General features: G+C 44.6%; 1 long non-coding RNA gene and 1 pseudogene across 1 annotated transcript; one reads left to right on the top strand and one right to left on the bottom strand.

Annotated features, from left to right (window-relative positions):
* Positions 1-2,684: 2,684 nt before the first annotated feature.
* On the top strand, positions 2,685-16,555 carry LOC114675022 (uncharacterized). Its single transcript, XR_003726107.2, has 3 exons — positions 2,685-2,797; positions 15,556-15,630; positions 16,312-16,555. It is a non-coding gene; the product is annotated as an uncharacterized LOC114675022 (long non-coding RNA).
* On the bottom strand, positions 5,912-10,957 carry LOC100427882 (coiled-coil-helix-coiled-coil-helix domain-containing protein 2 pseudogene; annotated as a pseudogene).
* Positions 16,556-17,014: the final 459 nt, after the last annotated feature.

The following is a 17,014-nucleotide window of genomic DNA, read 5'->3' as shown; positions in this document are numbered from 1 at the left end:
GAGACTCCGTCTCAAAAAAAAAAAAAAAAAAAAAAAAAAATATTGCTGGCTGGACGTGGTGGCTCACGCCTGTAATCCCAGCACTTTGGGAGGCCAAGGCGGGTGGATCACCTGAGATCAGGAGTTTGAGACCAGCCTGGCCAACATAGTGAAACCCTGTCTCTACTAAAACTACAAAAATTAGCTGGGTATGGTGGCGGACACCTGTAATCCCAGCTACTCGGGAGGCTGAAGCACGAGAATCACTTTAACTTGGAAGGCAGAGGTTGCAGTGAGCCAAGAATGCACCACTGCACTCCAGCCTGGGCAACAGAGTGAGATTCCGTCTCAAAAAACATATATATATGTATATATATATACATATAAATATCTGCAAAAACCCTGATATGATATTTAACAACAACAACAACAAAAATTGTGCACTAACCATGGCCAAGTGGAATTCATTCCAGAAATTTAAGAGATGGTTCAGTATGATGAACTATATTAATTTTATAGTATTTATTATATTAATAGACAAAAGGCAGAAAACCACATGATCCTCTTGATATATGCCAAAAAAGGCACCTGATAAGTTCAATGTTTATTTATGATAATAGTTTTTAAAAACCTTAGTAAAACAGGCTCAGATGGATATTGTGTTAACATGATAAAAAAAAAGACTAAACAAAAAGCCAACGTCATCTTTTAGTATACATTTTTTTCTGAACAACCTCCTGTCTGCTCTTCCATGGCTTGAGTAGCAAGCAACTGAGTAAGCCCTAAAGCAAACAGTTACTATTTAGAATTTAAACAAAAATCTTGGTTGGGTGCGGTGGCTCATGCTTGTAATCCCAGCAGTTTGGGATGCCCACGCAGGCAGATCACCTAGAGATCAGGGGTTTGAGACCAGCCTGGCCAATGTGGTGAAACCCCATCGCTACTAAAAATGCAAAAATTAGCTGGGCATGGTGGTGGAAAAAAAAATTAGCCGGGTAGCAGAGTGTGCCTGTAGTCCCAGCTACTCAGGAGGCCAAGGCAGGAGAATGGCTTGAACCTGGGAGATGGAGGTGGCAGTGAGCCAAGATCGCATCACTGCACTCCAGCCTGGATGACAGAGTGAGACTCCGTCTCAAAAAAGGAGAGAAACCACAAGGGTCAGAGCATGAACAGGCTTACAGGATAGATGAGGTGGTCGATACCAGCATAGCTAAGGGTCTCAGCTCTTAGCCCTCATCTTTCTTTCTTTCTTTCTTTCTTTCTTTCTTTCTTTCTTTCTTTCTTTCTTTCTTTCTTTCTTTCTTTCTTTCTTTCTTTCTTTCTCTCTCTTTCTTTGTTTCTTTCTTTCTTTCTCTCTCTCTGTTTCCTTCTTTCTTTCTTTCTTTCTTTCTTTCTTTCTTTCTTTCTCTTTCCTCTTCCCCTTCCTTCCTTCCTTCCTTCCTTCCTTCCTTCCTTCCTTCCTTCCTTCCTTCCTTCTTTCTTCTTTCTTTCTTGACGGAGTTTCACTCTTGTCACCCAGGTTGTAGTGCAATGCCACAATCTCGGCTCACTGCAACCTCCACCTCCCGGGTTCAAGCCATTTTCCTGCCTCAGCCTCCTGAGTAACTGGGATTACAGGCACCTGCCACCACACCTGACTAATTTTTTTGTATTTTTAGTAGAGATGGGGTTTCATCATGTTGACCAGGCTGGTCTCGAACTCCTGACTGCAGGTGATCCACCTGCCTCGCCTCCCACAGTGCTGGGATTACAGGCGTGAGCCACTGCGCCGGGCCAGCCCTCATTTTTCTTACCTAGGTTTTTACTATTTGGTTTCCTAATTTTTAATTTTTTTTAGTTAATTTTTTTAAGAGATGGAGGTCTTGCTACATTGCCCAGGCTGGTCTTGAACACCTGGGCTCAGGCTTAAGTGATCCTCTGGCCTCAGACTCCCAAAGTGCTGGAATTGCGGGTGTGATCCTCTGTGCCAGGCTGGTTTGCTTGTTTAAAAGATATGCTTTAACTTTCACCTTTTACCTGTGCTTAATCATTGAGCTTATTCTTCTACATTTCTTCTTTGCTCCCATTTTTAATTGTATTTCTACTTTGCCAGAGAACATTCATCAGCACTTATTCTTACATTTGTTTTAGTCTTAGATTTATATAATTGAACATGTTCAATTCTTAAGATCTGTTTTTTTTGGCTAAAATTTTTCAAACATCTTTTAGTTGCATGAAACTTGACTCCTAGTAGAATCCTCAGAAAGAGTCCTTGAATACAAAATTACTTGAGTTCTTGAAAGTTTAAAGATGGAATCTTTGGCTCACACTTTTTTCTTTTTTTTTTCTCTGATATGTTTGAGTCTTCTGAAACTCAGACTTTTTAAAAACTTGAGTTTCTTCAAGAGATTTCTTCACTGTTATCTTACTTTCTATAATTCTGTCAAGTACTTTGATGCCAACTGATTTTCTTTTCCTGTAGGTCACTTAAGTGTTTTTTTGTTTATTTTGCCTATAGAGTCAAAGGATTTTTTTTTCTAATCACTATTGTCTGTTTTACTGAGCTATGTCTCAGAGTCCTTAAGTACACCATGGAATCTTTAAATATGTAGAAGTGGATGTTGCTTTGTTTCTAGAAAGTTTTAAGTTATAATTTTAAATATTATAACAGTTCTGTTCCATTGTTTGTTTTGTTTTTGTTTTTGTTTTTGTTTGAGACAGAGTCTTACTCTATTGCCCAGGCCGGAGTGCAGTGGCACGATCTCAGCTCACTGAAACCTCCATCCGTTGGGTTCAAGCGATTGTGCTGCCTCAGCCTCCCAGGTAGCTGGGATTACAGGTAGGCGCCACCACGCCCAGCTAATTTTGTATTTTTTTTTTTCTTTTTTTTGGTAGAGATGGAGTTTCTCCATGTTGGTCAGGCTGGTCTTGAACTCCTGACCTCAGGTGATCTGCCCGCTTTGGCCTCCCAAAGTGCTGGGGTTACAGGTGTGAGCCACTGTGTCTGGCCGTTTGTTTTTTTCTTAAGAGCTTTCAGGCTGGGCTCGGTGACTCACGCCTGTAATCCCATCTCTACTAAAAATACAAAAATTAGGTGGGTGTGGTGGCGTGTGCCTGTAATCCTAGCTACTCGGGAGGGTGAGGCAGGAGAATGGCTTGAACCTGGGAGGTAGAGGTTTCAGTGAGCCGAGATCACGCCACTGCACTCCGGCCTGGTGACCAAGCGAGACTGTCAGTTTGCTCTTTGCCCCTTTAATTTGTTTTGGTTGTCTTGGTTCTTTTTTTTTTTTTTTTTTTTTTTTTGAGACAGAGTCTCGCTCTGTCGCCCAGGCTGGAGTGCAGTGGCCGCATCTCAGCTCACTGCAAGCTCCGCCTCCCGGGTTCACGCCATTCTCCTGCCTCAGCCTCCTGAGTAGCTGGGACTACAGGAGCCCGCCACCTCGCCCGGCTAGTTTTTTGTATTTTTTTATTAGAGACGGGGTTTCACCGTGTTAGCCAGGATGGTCTCGATCTCCCGACCTCGTGATCCGCCCGTCTCGGCCTCCCAAAGTGCTGGGATTACAGGCTTGAGCCACCGCGCCCGGCCTATCTTGGTTCTTTTTTATTCACATTCTTTCTTTCCCTTTACGGCATTTTTCAATGATACCAATTCTCCCTTGGGCACCTTGTAATTGAGTTTTCTCTTCTGAGATGATTTTGTCTTTTTCTGCAATTTCTTTCCTGAGTTCAGTCAGCACGCCACATGTTCCTGTTGTTTGTTTCTATTGTGTGTGTGTGTGTGTGTGTGTGTGTGTGTGTGTGTGTGTGTGTGTGTTTTGAGACAAGAGTCTGGCTCTCTCGCCCAGGCTAGAGCACAGTGGTGCAATCTTGGCTCACTGCAGCCTCCACTTCCCAGGCTCAAGCAATTCTCCTGCCTCAGCCTCCTGAGTAGCTGGGATTACAGGTGCACGCCACCACACCTGGCTAATTTTTGTATTTTTAGTAGAGATGGGGTTTTACCATGTTGGCCAGGCTGGTCTAGAGCTACAGGGCTCAAATAATCCACCCACCTCAGCATCCCAAAGTGCTAGGATCATAGGTGTGAGTCGCTGTGCCCAGCCTTAAATTTTTGATTCACAGTAGTCTTTCATATCTGCAATTGCGTGTTTAATTATATTTAAGGTTTTCTCTCCTTTACTATGCTTTTTTTTTTTTTTTTTGAGGGTATTTATTTTCATCAGCTGAAAAGTTTTGGTTCTTGCTTTTTTACCCCCTTATAGTAACTCTGTGAAGATAATCATTTTCTGATTATTGTAAAGTATCCTGGATTTTCCTGATTCGTTCATAACGTTTTGATTAATTCTATGTGAAGAAAAGGATTCAGATACCTTATTTGGTTTATTGGCTCAAGAGCACCCTCTTCTGTTGATACAATAAAGTATAGTGGCTTTAATAAATGATACTTTTGGAGAGAAGGATCTTTTGATCTTCTGAATGCTATTCCTCCAATGACTACTTCTTCATGTCTTGCCTTCACAAGACTACTGTCTCTTGTACTGTGCAATTCTTAGGCTCCTTCCTTTTTTTTTTTTTTTCCTAACACATCTTTCTTTTTCTTTTTTCTTTTCTTTTCTTTTTTTTTTTTTTTGAGATGGAGTCTTGCTCTGTTGCCCAGGCTGGAGTACAGTGGCACAATTATGCCTCACTGCAACCTCTGCCTCCCAGGTTCAAGTGATTCTCCTGCCTCAGCCTCCCGAGCAGCTAGGACTACAGGCATGCACCACCAGGCTCAGTTAATTTTTGTATTTTTAGTAGAGACAGGGTTTCACCATGTTGTCCAGGCTGGTCTTGAACTCTTGACCTCAGGTGATCCACCCACCTCGGACTCATGAAGTGTTGGGATTACAGGGCCACTATATCCTGCCAACACATCTTTCAAATACCACCCTTCCGGTCGGGCGAAAGGGTCACAATTTCTGCTTCGCATTTCAAATAAATGGAACTATATAATATGTGGTCTTTTGTGAGTGATTCCTTCACTTAGCATAATTTCTTTGAGATTCATCCATGTTGTAGCATGTATCAGTACTTCATTCCTTTTTATGGCCAAATAATATTCCATTTAATGGAATAAGTGGAATATTTGGTATAAATATACCACATTTTGTTTATTCATTCATTAGTTGATGGACATGTAGATTGTTTCCATTTTTTCCAAAGTAGCTAGATTATTTCACATTCTCACCAACAATGTATAAGGGTTCCCATTTCTCCACATTGTCAGCAACACTTGTTATGTCTTTTTTGGGCGAAGAAAATCACCTTATTCTAATTAACTCACAAACAAAACAACAACAAAAAAAATCACAACAGCTGGTTTAAGGAGGCCACACAAACATTTGACAAGCCCCAAATTCTATACTATCTTAATGAAATTCTACCAAATAAGAACACTCTCTTCTATTGCAATTCTGAAGCAAGAAAGTAATGAATGACAGAGGATTGGTTTAACTGATGGTTTTACACTTTATACCTTCACTATTAAATATATATATGTGTGTATATATATGTGTGTGTGTATATATATATGTGTGTATGTGTGTGTGTGTGTGTGTGTGTGTGTGTATATATATATATATATATTTTTTTTTTTTTTTTGAGACGGAATTTCGCTCTTGTTGCCCAGGCTGGAGTGCAGTGGTGCGATCTCGGTTCACCACAACCTGCAGCTCCTGGGTTCAAGTGATTCTCTTACCTCAATCTCCTGAGTAGCTGGGATTACAGGCATTTGCCACCAAGCTAATTTTTAGTATTTTTTTTTTTTTTAGTAGAGACAGGGTTTCTCCATGTTGGTTAGGCTGGTCTCGCACTCCCAACCTCAGGTGATCCGCCCGCCTTGGCCTCCCAAAGTGCTGGGATTACAGGCGTGAGCCACTACGCCCGACTATCAATTATATTTTTACACTAAATTAACTTAGTTATGAGAGCTGATTTTCCATTTCTTCAATTTGAACTTCTTGATTAGATAAATCCATTTGCAAGTCTGCACTGCTTCAACACCTCATGGAAACCCTCACAGAACTTTGTCTCCCTAATTCTGGGCACATTCCAAAAACCATTTTATCTCATACAAGCAAGGTTACTGCTGCTGGGCCGGCTGGGTTCCCTGAGGCTCCTGGTAAGTGATGTCACCACTTGTGGGCTCAGCATCATTTGCTCCACTGAAGCTCCCATTGATGGCATGACCCAGTGTGTGCCCCATAGCAGAGTCCACAGCCATGCTTGCTGCAGTGATTGCCACCTGGGCCATCAGACCTTGCTGCTGGGGAGTGCAGCAGCAGGAGAGCCAGCTGCTGTGGGTGGGGCTGATGCTGGTGGCTGACCTGCTGGTGCTGGACTGGGTGTAGTTCTTATCTGAGGTGCTCAGCTGGCCAGAGGGGCCACGTCGGGGGTGCAGCTTCAGCTTCCACGTGACGTTGCGAATGTGGAGCGGCTCAGCGTCTAGATTTGTGAAACTCTATCTTTTTAAAATTATAGCTATTCTTCTGCATGTAAAATGGTATCTCGTGATTTTGGTTTGCATTTCCTTAATGATTAGTGATGTTAAACACCTTTATTTTATTTATTTATTTATTTTTGAGATGGAGTTTTGCTCTGTCACCCAGGCTGGAGTGCAATGGCTCAATCTCGGCTCACTGCAACCTCGGCCTCCCAAGTTCAAGCGATTCTCCTGCCTCAAGTAGCTGGGATTACAGGCGCCCGCCACCATGCCAGGCTAATTTTTGTAGTTTTTGGTAGAGACGGGGTATTGCCATGTTGGCCAGGCTGGTTTCAAACTCCTGACCTCAGGTGATCTGCCCGCCTCGGCCTCCCAAAGTGCTGGGATTACAGGTGTGAGCAACCGTGCCCAGCCTTATTTTTTGTTTTTATATGGAGAGAGGGTCTCACTATGTTGCCCAGGCTGGTCATGAACTCCTGGGCTCAAGATATCCTCCCACCTTGGCAGCCCAAAGTGCTGGGATTATAGGTGTGAGTCACCACATCTGGCCCTGAACATCTTTAAATGTCTTTATCGGCCATTTGTATATCTTCTTTGAAGAAATGTCTACTTAAGCCCTTTGCCGCCCAGCACCCCGCCAACTTTTTTTTTTTTTTTTTTGAGTAGGAGTCTCACTCTGTCCCCCAGGCTGGAGTGCAATGGGGCGATCTCAGCTTACTGCAACCTCTGCCTCCCAGGTTCAAGCAATTCTCCTGCCTCAGCCTCCTGAGTAGCTGGGATTACAGGTACCCGCCACCACGTCCAGCTAAGTTTTGTATTTTTAGTAGAGACAGGGTTTCACCATGTTGGCCAGGCTGGTCTTGAACTCCTGACCTCGTGATCTGCCCACCTCAGCCTTCCAAAGTGTTGGGATTTCATGCGTGAGCCACCGCACCTGGTCCCTGGTTATCTTTAGTTATGTGTTGGATATCCTATTTGAATTATCATTATTATTATTATTTTTTGAGATGGAGTCTTGCTCTTGTCACCCAGGCTGGAGTGCCGTGGCGCGATCTTGACTCACTGCAACTGCGTCTCCTGGGTTCAAGCGATTCTCCTGCCTCAGCTTCCCGAATAGCTGGGATTACAGGTGCCTGCCACCACGCCCAACTAATTTTTGTATTTTTCGTAGAGATGGGGTTTCACCATGTTGGCCCAGCTGGTCTCAAACTCCTGACCTCCAGTGACCCACCTGCCTTGGCCTTCCAAAGTGCTGGGATTACAGGCATAAGCTTCTGTGCCCGGCCCTGAAGAATTATTTATAGAAATAATTTGAGACTTGGAATAATATTATCTTTTCCCAGAAAGGATTTTTTTTTGTTTCTTACCAAGTGCCTGGGGCACTAATAGTATGGGAAAACTATGGGATTACCTTATTCCAAGTTTAAATCTTGATATTTTGTGGGCCATTCAAATGATAAATCTGGTCTATGGAGGTCATGAAGGCGAATTTACTTCTGGTTCGTTCTTACTCCTAGGGTGTAGCTATCTAGTTTCCAAACCCAAAGCAAGGAACAGTACCCCTTAGATTCCACCTTTTGCCCCCAGCCCCATTAACCAACAAATGAGCAGCTCAGCTTCTCACATACCTCTTTGGAATGGTCAAACACCTTAAGGTTAAAAGCTATCCCTGCATGCTATGCTAACCTCTCTGGGTTTCTGTCCTCTCTCAAAGCTTGCCTTAGTCATGACTCACCATCTGAAAGCATTAATGATCTGGAAACAAAGCTTGAGGATTTTTCTGTTTCCATATTCCAGAGCGTAGTCCTTTGAGTTCTCTCTGCACAAGAGTGTAATTTGCGCTAGGAGTCCCCTTTGGCTGGTGCACAGCTTCAGCTGCTTTCTTCAGTTCCCAGTGTCCACCCCAAAGCACTGCTTGCCTATCAGTTGTTTCCTGGGGTAGGCAAATGACCCCTAGGGCAAAGACTACGACAGAATCCTAGTTGAGTGTGTGTGTGTGTGTGTGTGTGTGTGTGTGAGAGAGAGAGAGAGAGAGAGAGACACACACACACACACACACACACAGAGATATTACCCAGAGTCCAGGGTCTACTTTCCTGGCAGCTGCAGGTCACTAACTCATTGCCTCGTGTGTCCCTCTCACTTAAGGAACACCTCTTGTTTGGTAAATGCCTCTGGATGGAAGAGGCCCTGGCTCACTTCTTTCTGTTCTGAGCACAAATTACCCTCCCCACCACCCTGGCCCAAGCTACCATCATATGTATCTCCTGGATTTAACTGAGTTCCCAACTTCCACCTTTGCCATTCTATTCTCCTCATAGAAGTGACAGTGATCCTTTAAAAGAATAAATCAGACATGTCGCTTCTTAGTTTAAAACCTCCCAGTGCCTTTTAAACCCACTCAGAATAAAATCCAAAATTGTTCCCATGACCTACAAGGACTTATATATAACCTGGTCCCTGGTTAGCACTCAGATCTTATCACCTGTACTTCAGTCATACTAGCTTCCTGCTGTTCCTCAAACAAGCCAGTCACGCTTGAGCCTTAGGGCTTTGTACTTACTGCCTGCAATGCTCTTTACCTTGATATCCTCATGGCTGATTCATTCACCTCCTTTAAGTTTCTGCTAAAGTTTTACCTATCAGAAAGGCCTTCCCTGATCAGCCTATGTAAAATAGCATTCCTTTCCTTTTATTCTTTATGCTCTTACCTAGGTTTATTTTCCTTATAACACTTGTCACCAATTGTCATATTATATTTGTTTTTAATTTAATTTAATTTTTTTTGAGACAGAGTCTCACTCTGTTGCTCAGGCTGGAGTGCAGTGGTGCGATCTCGGCTAACTGCAACCTCTGCCTCCTGGGTTCAAGTGATTCTCCTGCCTCAGCCTCCTGAGTAGCTGGGACTACAGGCGTGCACCACCATGCCCGGCTAATTTTTGTATTTTTAGTAGAAACGGGGTTTCACTATGTTGGTCAGGCTGGTCTCAAACTCCTAGCCTCGTGATCTGCCCGCCTCGGCCTCCCAAAGTCCTAGGATTATAGGCATGAGCCACTGTGCCCGGCTGTTTTTTTGTTTTTTGTTTTTTGTTTTTTGTTTTTGAGACGGAGTCTCACTCTGCCGCCCAGGCTGGAGTGTAGTGGCCGGATCTCAGCTCACTGCAAGCTCCGCCTCCCGGGTTCACGCCATTCTCCTGCCTCAGCCTCCCAAGTAGCTGGGACTACAGGCGCCCGCCACCTCGCCCGGCTAGTTTTCTGTATTTTTTAGTAGAGACGGGGTTTCACCGTGTCGGCCAGGATGGTCTCGATCTCCTGACCTCGTGATCCGCCCGTCTCGGCCTCCCAAAGTGCTGGGATTACAGGCTTGAGCCACCGCGCCCGGCCCCGGCTGTTTGTTTTTAAAAATGTTGTCTCCCTCCCCAACTAGATTGTAAACTCCATGAAAACAGGGATATATTCTTGTATGTCCAGCATACAAGAATAAACAGTGCCTTGCACATTACAGGTGACTCATAAATACGATATTAATGAAGAAATTGTGTAACACCTATACAAAGGAGACTAAAATTAATCCAGAGGGACAGCAAAGGATTGAATTTTGCAAAAGTAGTAATTATTCCCAAATTAATTTATAAATTTATCACCATTCTGATTTTAAAACTCCACAGTACTTTTTGGATAGCTGACAAAATCATCTTAAAGATTCATCTGGCCGGGCGCGGTGGCTCAAGCCTGTAATCCCAGCACTTTGGGAGGCCGAGACAGGCGGATCACAAGGTCAGGAGATCGAGACCAGCCTGGCTAATACGGTGAAACCCCGTCTCTACTAAAAAATACAAAAAACTAGCCGGGTGAGGTGGCGGGCGCCTGTAGTCCCAGCTACTCGGGAGGCTGAGGCAGGAGAATGGCGTGAACCCGGGAGGCGGAGCTTGCAGTGAGCTGAGATGCGGCCACTGCACTCCAGCCTGGGCGACAGAGCGAGACTCCGTCTCAAAAAAAAAAAAAAAAAAAAGATTCATCTGAGTGGAAATATGCAAGAATGTCTAGGAATTTGTAAAAATAAGTTTAATAGAGAAAAATCCAGCTCTACTAGGTATTAAAACTTATTGTAAGGTGACAATTTTATTTTATTTATTTTTTTCAGATGTTTCTGAAAACAAGCTTATTTAAATAAGGGTTTAAATACATTATGGCTGGGGGTGGTGACTCTCACCTGGAACCCCAGCACTTTGGAGTGCTGAGGTGGGAGGCTCATTTGAACCCAGGAGTTTCAGACCAGCCCGAGCCACATAGCGAGACCTCGTCTAGAAATAAATAAATGAACAAACAAGCAAATAACACACAACATTAAAATCGAAGGGAAAAAAACCCCCAAAAACCAGTTTGTTACTGCTGCTAATTTAAGTTGAAAGCTCTATAGCTAGCTAGCTACATGACTGATTTCATCAGTTTGAGGTTTGTTCTCCTGTCAAAAGTTTAAGTCTGATGGGAGGTTGGCCTCACATTCCGTTGCTTGGACATCCCTTAGCTAGGATATGTCTGGTCAAAAAGATCTTTGTGGGCCGGGCGCAGTGGCTCACGCCTGGAATCCCAGCACTTTGGGAGGCCGAGGCGGGCGGATCACGAGGTCAGGAGCTCGAGACCATCCTGGCTAACACAGTGAAACCCGGCTCTACTAAAAATACAAAAAAAATTGCGGGCCGTGGTGGCCGGCACCTGTAGTCCCAGCTACTCGGGAGGCTGAGGCAGGAGAATGGCGGCAACCCGGGAGGCGGAGCTTGCAGTGAGCCGAGATCGTGCCACTGCAGTCAGCCTGGGCGACAGAGCGAGACTCCGTCTCAAAACAAATAAATAAATAAAAATAAATAAATAAAAAATCTTTGTGGCAAGCCAGATATCCTGTCACCTCACCAAAGGGTTAGGTTGGAGACATCAGGGGATCTTTCTTTTACCACCAAAGGCTCCCTCTAGTGGTACTGCTGCTGTTGCTCTCAGCAGGTGGTGACATTCTCTTAGGGCAGGGAACTGCAGAGAAGGAGCTGAGGAGCTTCCGGCCAGACACAGCCTAGTCGTCTGTGATCTTAGGACTCTGGGCTTGGGTGAAACATCACGTTATTGCTTTGTTTCAGGCTTGATACTACCAGTTGCCTACTCCTTGACCTCTGTTTAAATGAGGAACTTCAAGAATAGACAATTTCACGCGCGTCCGTGTGAAGAGACCACCTAACAGGCTTTGTGCGAGCAATAGAGCAATAAAGCTTTTTAATCACCTGGGTGCTGGCGGGCTGAGTCCGAAAAGAGAGTCAGCGAAGGGAGATAGGGGTGGGGCCGTTTTATGGGATTTGGGTAGGTAGTGGAAAATTACAGTCAAAGGGGGTTGTTCGCTGGCGGGCAGGGGCCGGGGACACAAGGTACTCAGTAGGGGGAGCTTTTTTTTTTTTTTTTTTTTTTTTGAGACGGAGTCTCGCTCTGTCGCCCAGGCTGGAGTGCAGTGGCGCGATCTCGGCTCACTGCAAGCTCCGCCTCCCGAGTTCACGCCATTCTCCTGCCTCAGCCTCCCGAGTAGCTGGGACTATAGGCGCCTACCACCACGCCCGGCTACTTTTTTGTATTTTTAGTAGAGACGGGGTTTCACCGTGTTGGCCAGGATGGTCTCGATCTCCTGACCTCGTGATCCGCCCGCCTCGGCCTCCCAAAGTGCTGGGATTACAGGCGTGAGCCACCGCGCCGGGCCTGTAGGGGAGCTTTTGAGACAGGATGAGCCAGGAGAAGGAATTTCACAAGGTAAGGTTCACAAGTTAAGGCAGGAATAGGCCATTTACACTTCCTTTGTGATTCTTCAGTTGCTTCAGGCCATCTGGATGTACACGTGCAGGTCACAGGGGTTATGATGACTTAGCTTGGGCTCAGAGGCCTGACAGACAACATGACTCTTTTCAGTTTATTGCATGAAGGAGTTACACTAGTACAAATTAAAAGTAGATCACAGCCAGGCATGGTGGCTCACGCCTGTAATCCTAGCACTTTAGGAGGCCCAGGAGGGTGGATCACCTGAGGTTAAGAGTTCGAGACCAGCATGGCCAACATGGTGAAACTTCGTTTCTAATAAAAATACAAACATTTGCCAGGAGTGGTGGCAGGTGCCTGCAATCCCAGCTACTTGGGAGGCTGAGGCAGGATAATTGCTTGAACTCAGGAGGCAGAGGTTTCCGTGAGCCAAGATCATGCCACTGCACTCCAGCCTGGGTAACACAGTAAAAACCCCATCTCAAAAAAAAAAAATTTTTTTTTTTAAATTAAAAGATTAGGCGGTTATGGTGGTGCATGCCTATAGTTCCAGCTACTCTGAAGACTGAGGCAGGAGGATTGCTTGAGCCCAGGAGTTCGAGGCTACAGCGAGTTATGATCACACCGCTGCACTCCAGCCTGGGTTACAGAGAGACTATCTCTTAACTGCAACAGCAAGGACAACAACAAGAAGCAAAAAAAAAAAAAAAAAAAAAAAAAAAAGCAGGTGAGGGGTTTCTAAGCATGACAAAAGCCAAGAAGTTTTTTGTTTGTTTGTTTGTTTTTGAGATGGGGTCTTTCTCTATCTCCAGGCTGGAGTGCGATGGTACGATCATTGCTCACTGCAGCCTCCGCCTTTTGGGCTCAAGCTATTCACCCAACTCAGCCTCCTGAGTAGCAGCGACTACACTTCAGGTGGGCACCACCATGCCCGGCTTTTTTTTTTTTTAATTTTTAATTTTGTAGAGACAGGGTTTCCCTACTTTGCCCGGGCAAGTCTTGAACTCCAGGGCTCAAGTGATCTTCCTGCCTCAGCCTACCAAATTACTGGGATTTCAGGCATGAGCCACCATTCCCGACCCCAAGAAGCTTTGAAGGAAAAAAAGATGTAAATTCAACTACACTAAAAAAAAAAAATCTTGCACAGCATAAGGCAGCACAAATAAATATTTTAAAAAACAAATTGTGAATAAATACTTGCACTACAGGCCAGGTGCGGTGGCTCACGCCTGTAATCCCAGCACTTTGGGAGGCCGAGGTGGGCAGATCACGAGTTCAGGAGATCAAGACCATCCTGGCCAACACGGTGAAACCCCATCTCTACTAAAAATACAAAAAAGCAGCTGGGCGTGGTGGCGGGCGCCTATAGTCCCAGCTACTCGGGAGGCTGAGGCAGGAGAATGGCATGAACTCGGGAGGCAGAGTTTGCAGTAAGCAGAGATCAGGCCACTGCACTCCAGCCTGGGCAACAGAGCAAGACTCCATCTCAAAAAAAAAAAAAAATTTGCACTACATATGAGAGAGAAAATCTTATTTACTTAATACAAAAAAATTTCTTACAAATCAATGACCAATGACGCATTAGAAAAATAGACAAAGGTTATGAGAATATACATATACAGATGGCTAATGTATGAAAGACACTGAACCTCATTAATAACCAAATAAATGCTAATCAAAATATTTCTTTTTTTTTTTTTTTTTTTTGAGACGGAGTCTCGCTCTGTCGCCCAGTCTGGAGTGCAGTGGCCGGATCTCAGCTCACTGCAAGCTCTGCCTCCCGGGTTTACGCCATTCTCCTGCCTCAGCCTCCCGAGTAGCTGGGACTACAGGCGCCCACCACATCGCCCGGCTAGTTTTTTCTATTTTTTAGTAGAGACGGGGTTTCACTGTGTTAGCCAGGATGGTCTCGATCTCCCGACCTCGTGATTCGCTCGTCTCGGCCACCCAAAGTGCTGGGATTACAGGCTTGAGCCACCGCGCCTGGCCCCTCTAATCAAAATATTTCATTTGATCTGTCAGATTAGTAAAGATTTGAAATATTGACAGTTTCCAGGGTTGGCTTGAATATTGATAAATAGCCATTCTTTTAACACTGTCTGTAGGATTATACATTGGGTTAATATTTTGATGCCATTTTATCAATATCTATAAACATTTTAAAGGTATAGACCTTTTTTTTTTTTTTGAGACGGAGTCTCGCTCTGTCATCCATGGTGGAGTGCAGTGGCGCAATCTTGGCTCACTACAACCTCCGCCTCCTGGGTTCAACCAATTCTCCTGCCTCAGCCCCCCGAGTAGTTGGGACTACAGGCGCATGCCACCATTCTCGGCTAATTTTTTGTATTTTCAGTAGAGACCGGGTTTCACCATGCTAGCCAGGCTAGTCTTGAACTCCTGACCTTGTGATCCGCCCTCCCCGGCCTCCCAAAGTGCTGGGATTACAGGCGTGAGCGACTACGCAGGGTCGGTATAGACCTTTTGATCTAGCAACTACACTTTGGTGAATATATCTTGTAGAAATACTTAAAAACGGATACATAGTAATGATCATTGTAGAATTATTTGTAACGATGAATACTTGAAGGAAGAAGCCCTAAATATAGGGCACTGGTTAAATAATTTTTTTTTTTTTTTTTTTTTTTGAGACAGAGTCTCGTTGTGTCTCCCAGGCTGGAGTGCAGTGGCGTGATCTCGGCTCACTGCAAACTCCGCCTCCCGGGTTCACACCATTCTCCCGCCTCAGCCTCTCAAGTAGCTGGGACTACAGGCGCCCGCCACCACGCCCGGCTAGTTTTTTGTATTTTTAGTAGAGACGGGGTTTCACCATGTTAGCCAGGATAGTCTCGATCTCCTGACCTCGTGATCCACCCACCTCGGCCTCCCAAAGTGCTGGGATTACAGGCTTGAGCCACCGCGCCCGGCCTGGTTAAATAATTTATAGTAATCCATGTAGTACAAATGACAAAACCATTAAGAAAATTAATAAACTTTTTTTTTGAACACTTTTAGGTCTACGAGGAAAATTGAGTGGCCACAACTTTCTCTTGGTATTGTAGGGATAAAAACCTTCTTCTTCGCTAATGCTTTCTCATGGAGTGCTAAATGTTGATATGAATATAAGTCATGGTTGTATCAGAGATTGGCTCCTAGTAAATTAAGTGATGGTACGATGGCCTTGATTTTAAAAGGTGCTTTTACTTGATGTGGTGAAAGTTGGTATGGGTTTTATTCTGGTGCTATGAGTAGGGATCTCAGTAGTACTACCTTATGGTTTTCTTGAGTAATCAAAAGAGTGGTGATGTAATTCCTCATTTTTTTTGTTTTTTTAGATGGAGTTTCACTCTTGTTGCCCAGGATGGAGTGCAATGGGATGGTCTTGGCTCACCGCAACCCCCACCTCCCAGGTTCAAGTGATCCTTCTGCCTCAGCTTCCCAAGTAACTGGGATTACAGCCACCACCCCCGGCTAATTTTTGTGTTTTTAGTAGAGACAGGGTTTTACCATGTTGGCCAGGCTAGTCTCAAACTCCTGACCTCAAGTGATCTGCCTGCCTTGGCCTCCCAAATTGCTGGTATTAAGCCCAGCCATAATTCTTCATCTTATTGCAGCCTTTTTACTGTATGGTGAGTGGTGGCATGGGTACAGGTTCAGCTCTAAATGTTGGTTGTATTGCATTGTGGTTAAAAATGTAGCTCTGGTTTGGACTGCATTTTTGACTGCAATGTACGCTGGAGCGAGTAGCTTGCCTTCTGGAATTTGCTGCCATCCTCACCACTCATACAGTGAATACTTATGCAGTTATACTTGGTCCCTTCCTTCACATACTTACCTGCTTGACCCTAGTCTTTGAGTTTGCCACCCCTGCTTCAAGTATTTCAGTTTAGTCATTAAGATGTTGGGCCAGGCGTGATGGCTCATGTCTGTAATCCCAGCACTTTGGGAGGCTGAGGCAGGTGGATCACTTGAGGCCAGGAGTTCGAGACCAGACTGGTCAAAATGGCAAAACCCTGTCTCTACCAAAAATACAAAAATTAGCCGGGTGTAACAGCACATTTGACTCACTCTGTTTATTCTACCCTCAACAGGGACTGTGCAGATATGCTGCAGTGACCACTCTGTAACAATGCAACCCCATCAAACTCATGCCTGCTTTCTCTAACCCCACAATTGGAAGGGAACTCTGATTTGATAGTATCCTGGGCCCCAGTGAATGACTCATTGCATAGGTCTTCTCTGTTTCTCACTCCCCTCTCACTGGTTTGACAATCTGCTTGTTGGCACCCTTCTTCTCTCTGGGATCTATGAGTAATAAACTCCTTTTGTTTTTCATGTGTTTTTGTTGTGTTGTCTTCTCTGTACCTCACCTGACTGACACACACAGACCTAATTTTACTCCCAGTGAAAGCTCTCCTAAAGAGTGGCTATCTTGGCAGGAATAAACTGAACACAAGTCAGGCAAGAACCTCAAGGGCAGTTGACAGTATAAACAAGTTTCCTATGAGAGGGACACCTGACCATGGGTCAGATACCTAGGTATTAGTCCATCTGATAGGATAAAGAAGTATCCTGTGAAAGGCACAGTGTAAATATCCGCAAAGAATCCCCTGGAACCTGATCAGGGCAGGGCTAGAGTTTATACTTCCTCTGCAGAGAAAGATCTCAAGATCAAACTAAAGAGAAATACAACATAATTTTTAGGTCTTGGAAAACCAATAGCAATGCTATTCCTACTTTCTTTCATTCTTCTCTTTGAAATTAGCTTGGCTGCAATGTTTCTATAGTATGGAA

Source organism: Macaca mulatta, chromosome X (genome assembly GCF_049350105.2).
Source record: "Macaca mulatta isolate MMU2019108-1 chromosome X, T2T-MMU8v2.0, whole genome shotgun sequence".
Classification (NCBI taxonomy): Eukaryota; Metazoa; Chordata; class Mammalia; order Primates; family Cercopithecidae; genus Macaca; species Macaca mulatta.
Note: the sequence above shows the minus strand (reverse complement) of the source record. Positions and strands in the feature narration are given on the sequence as shown.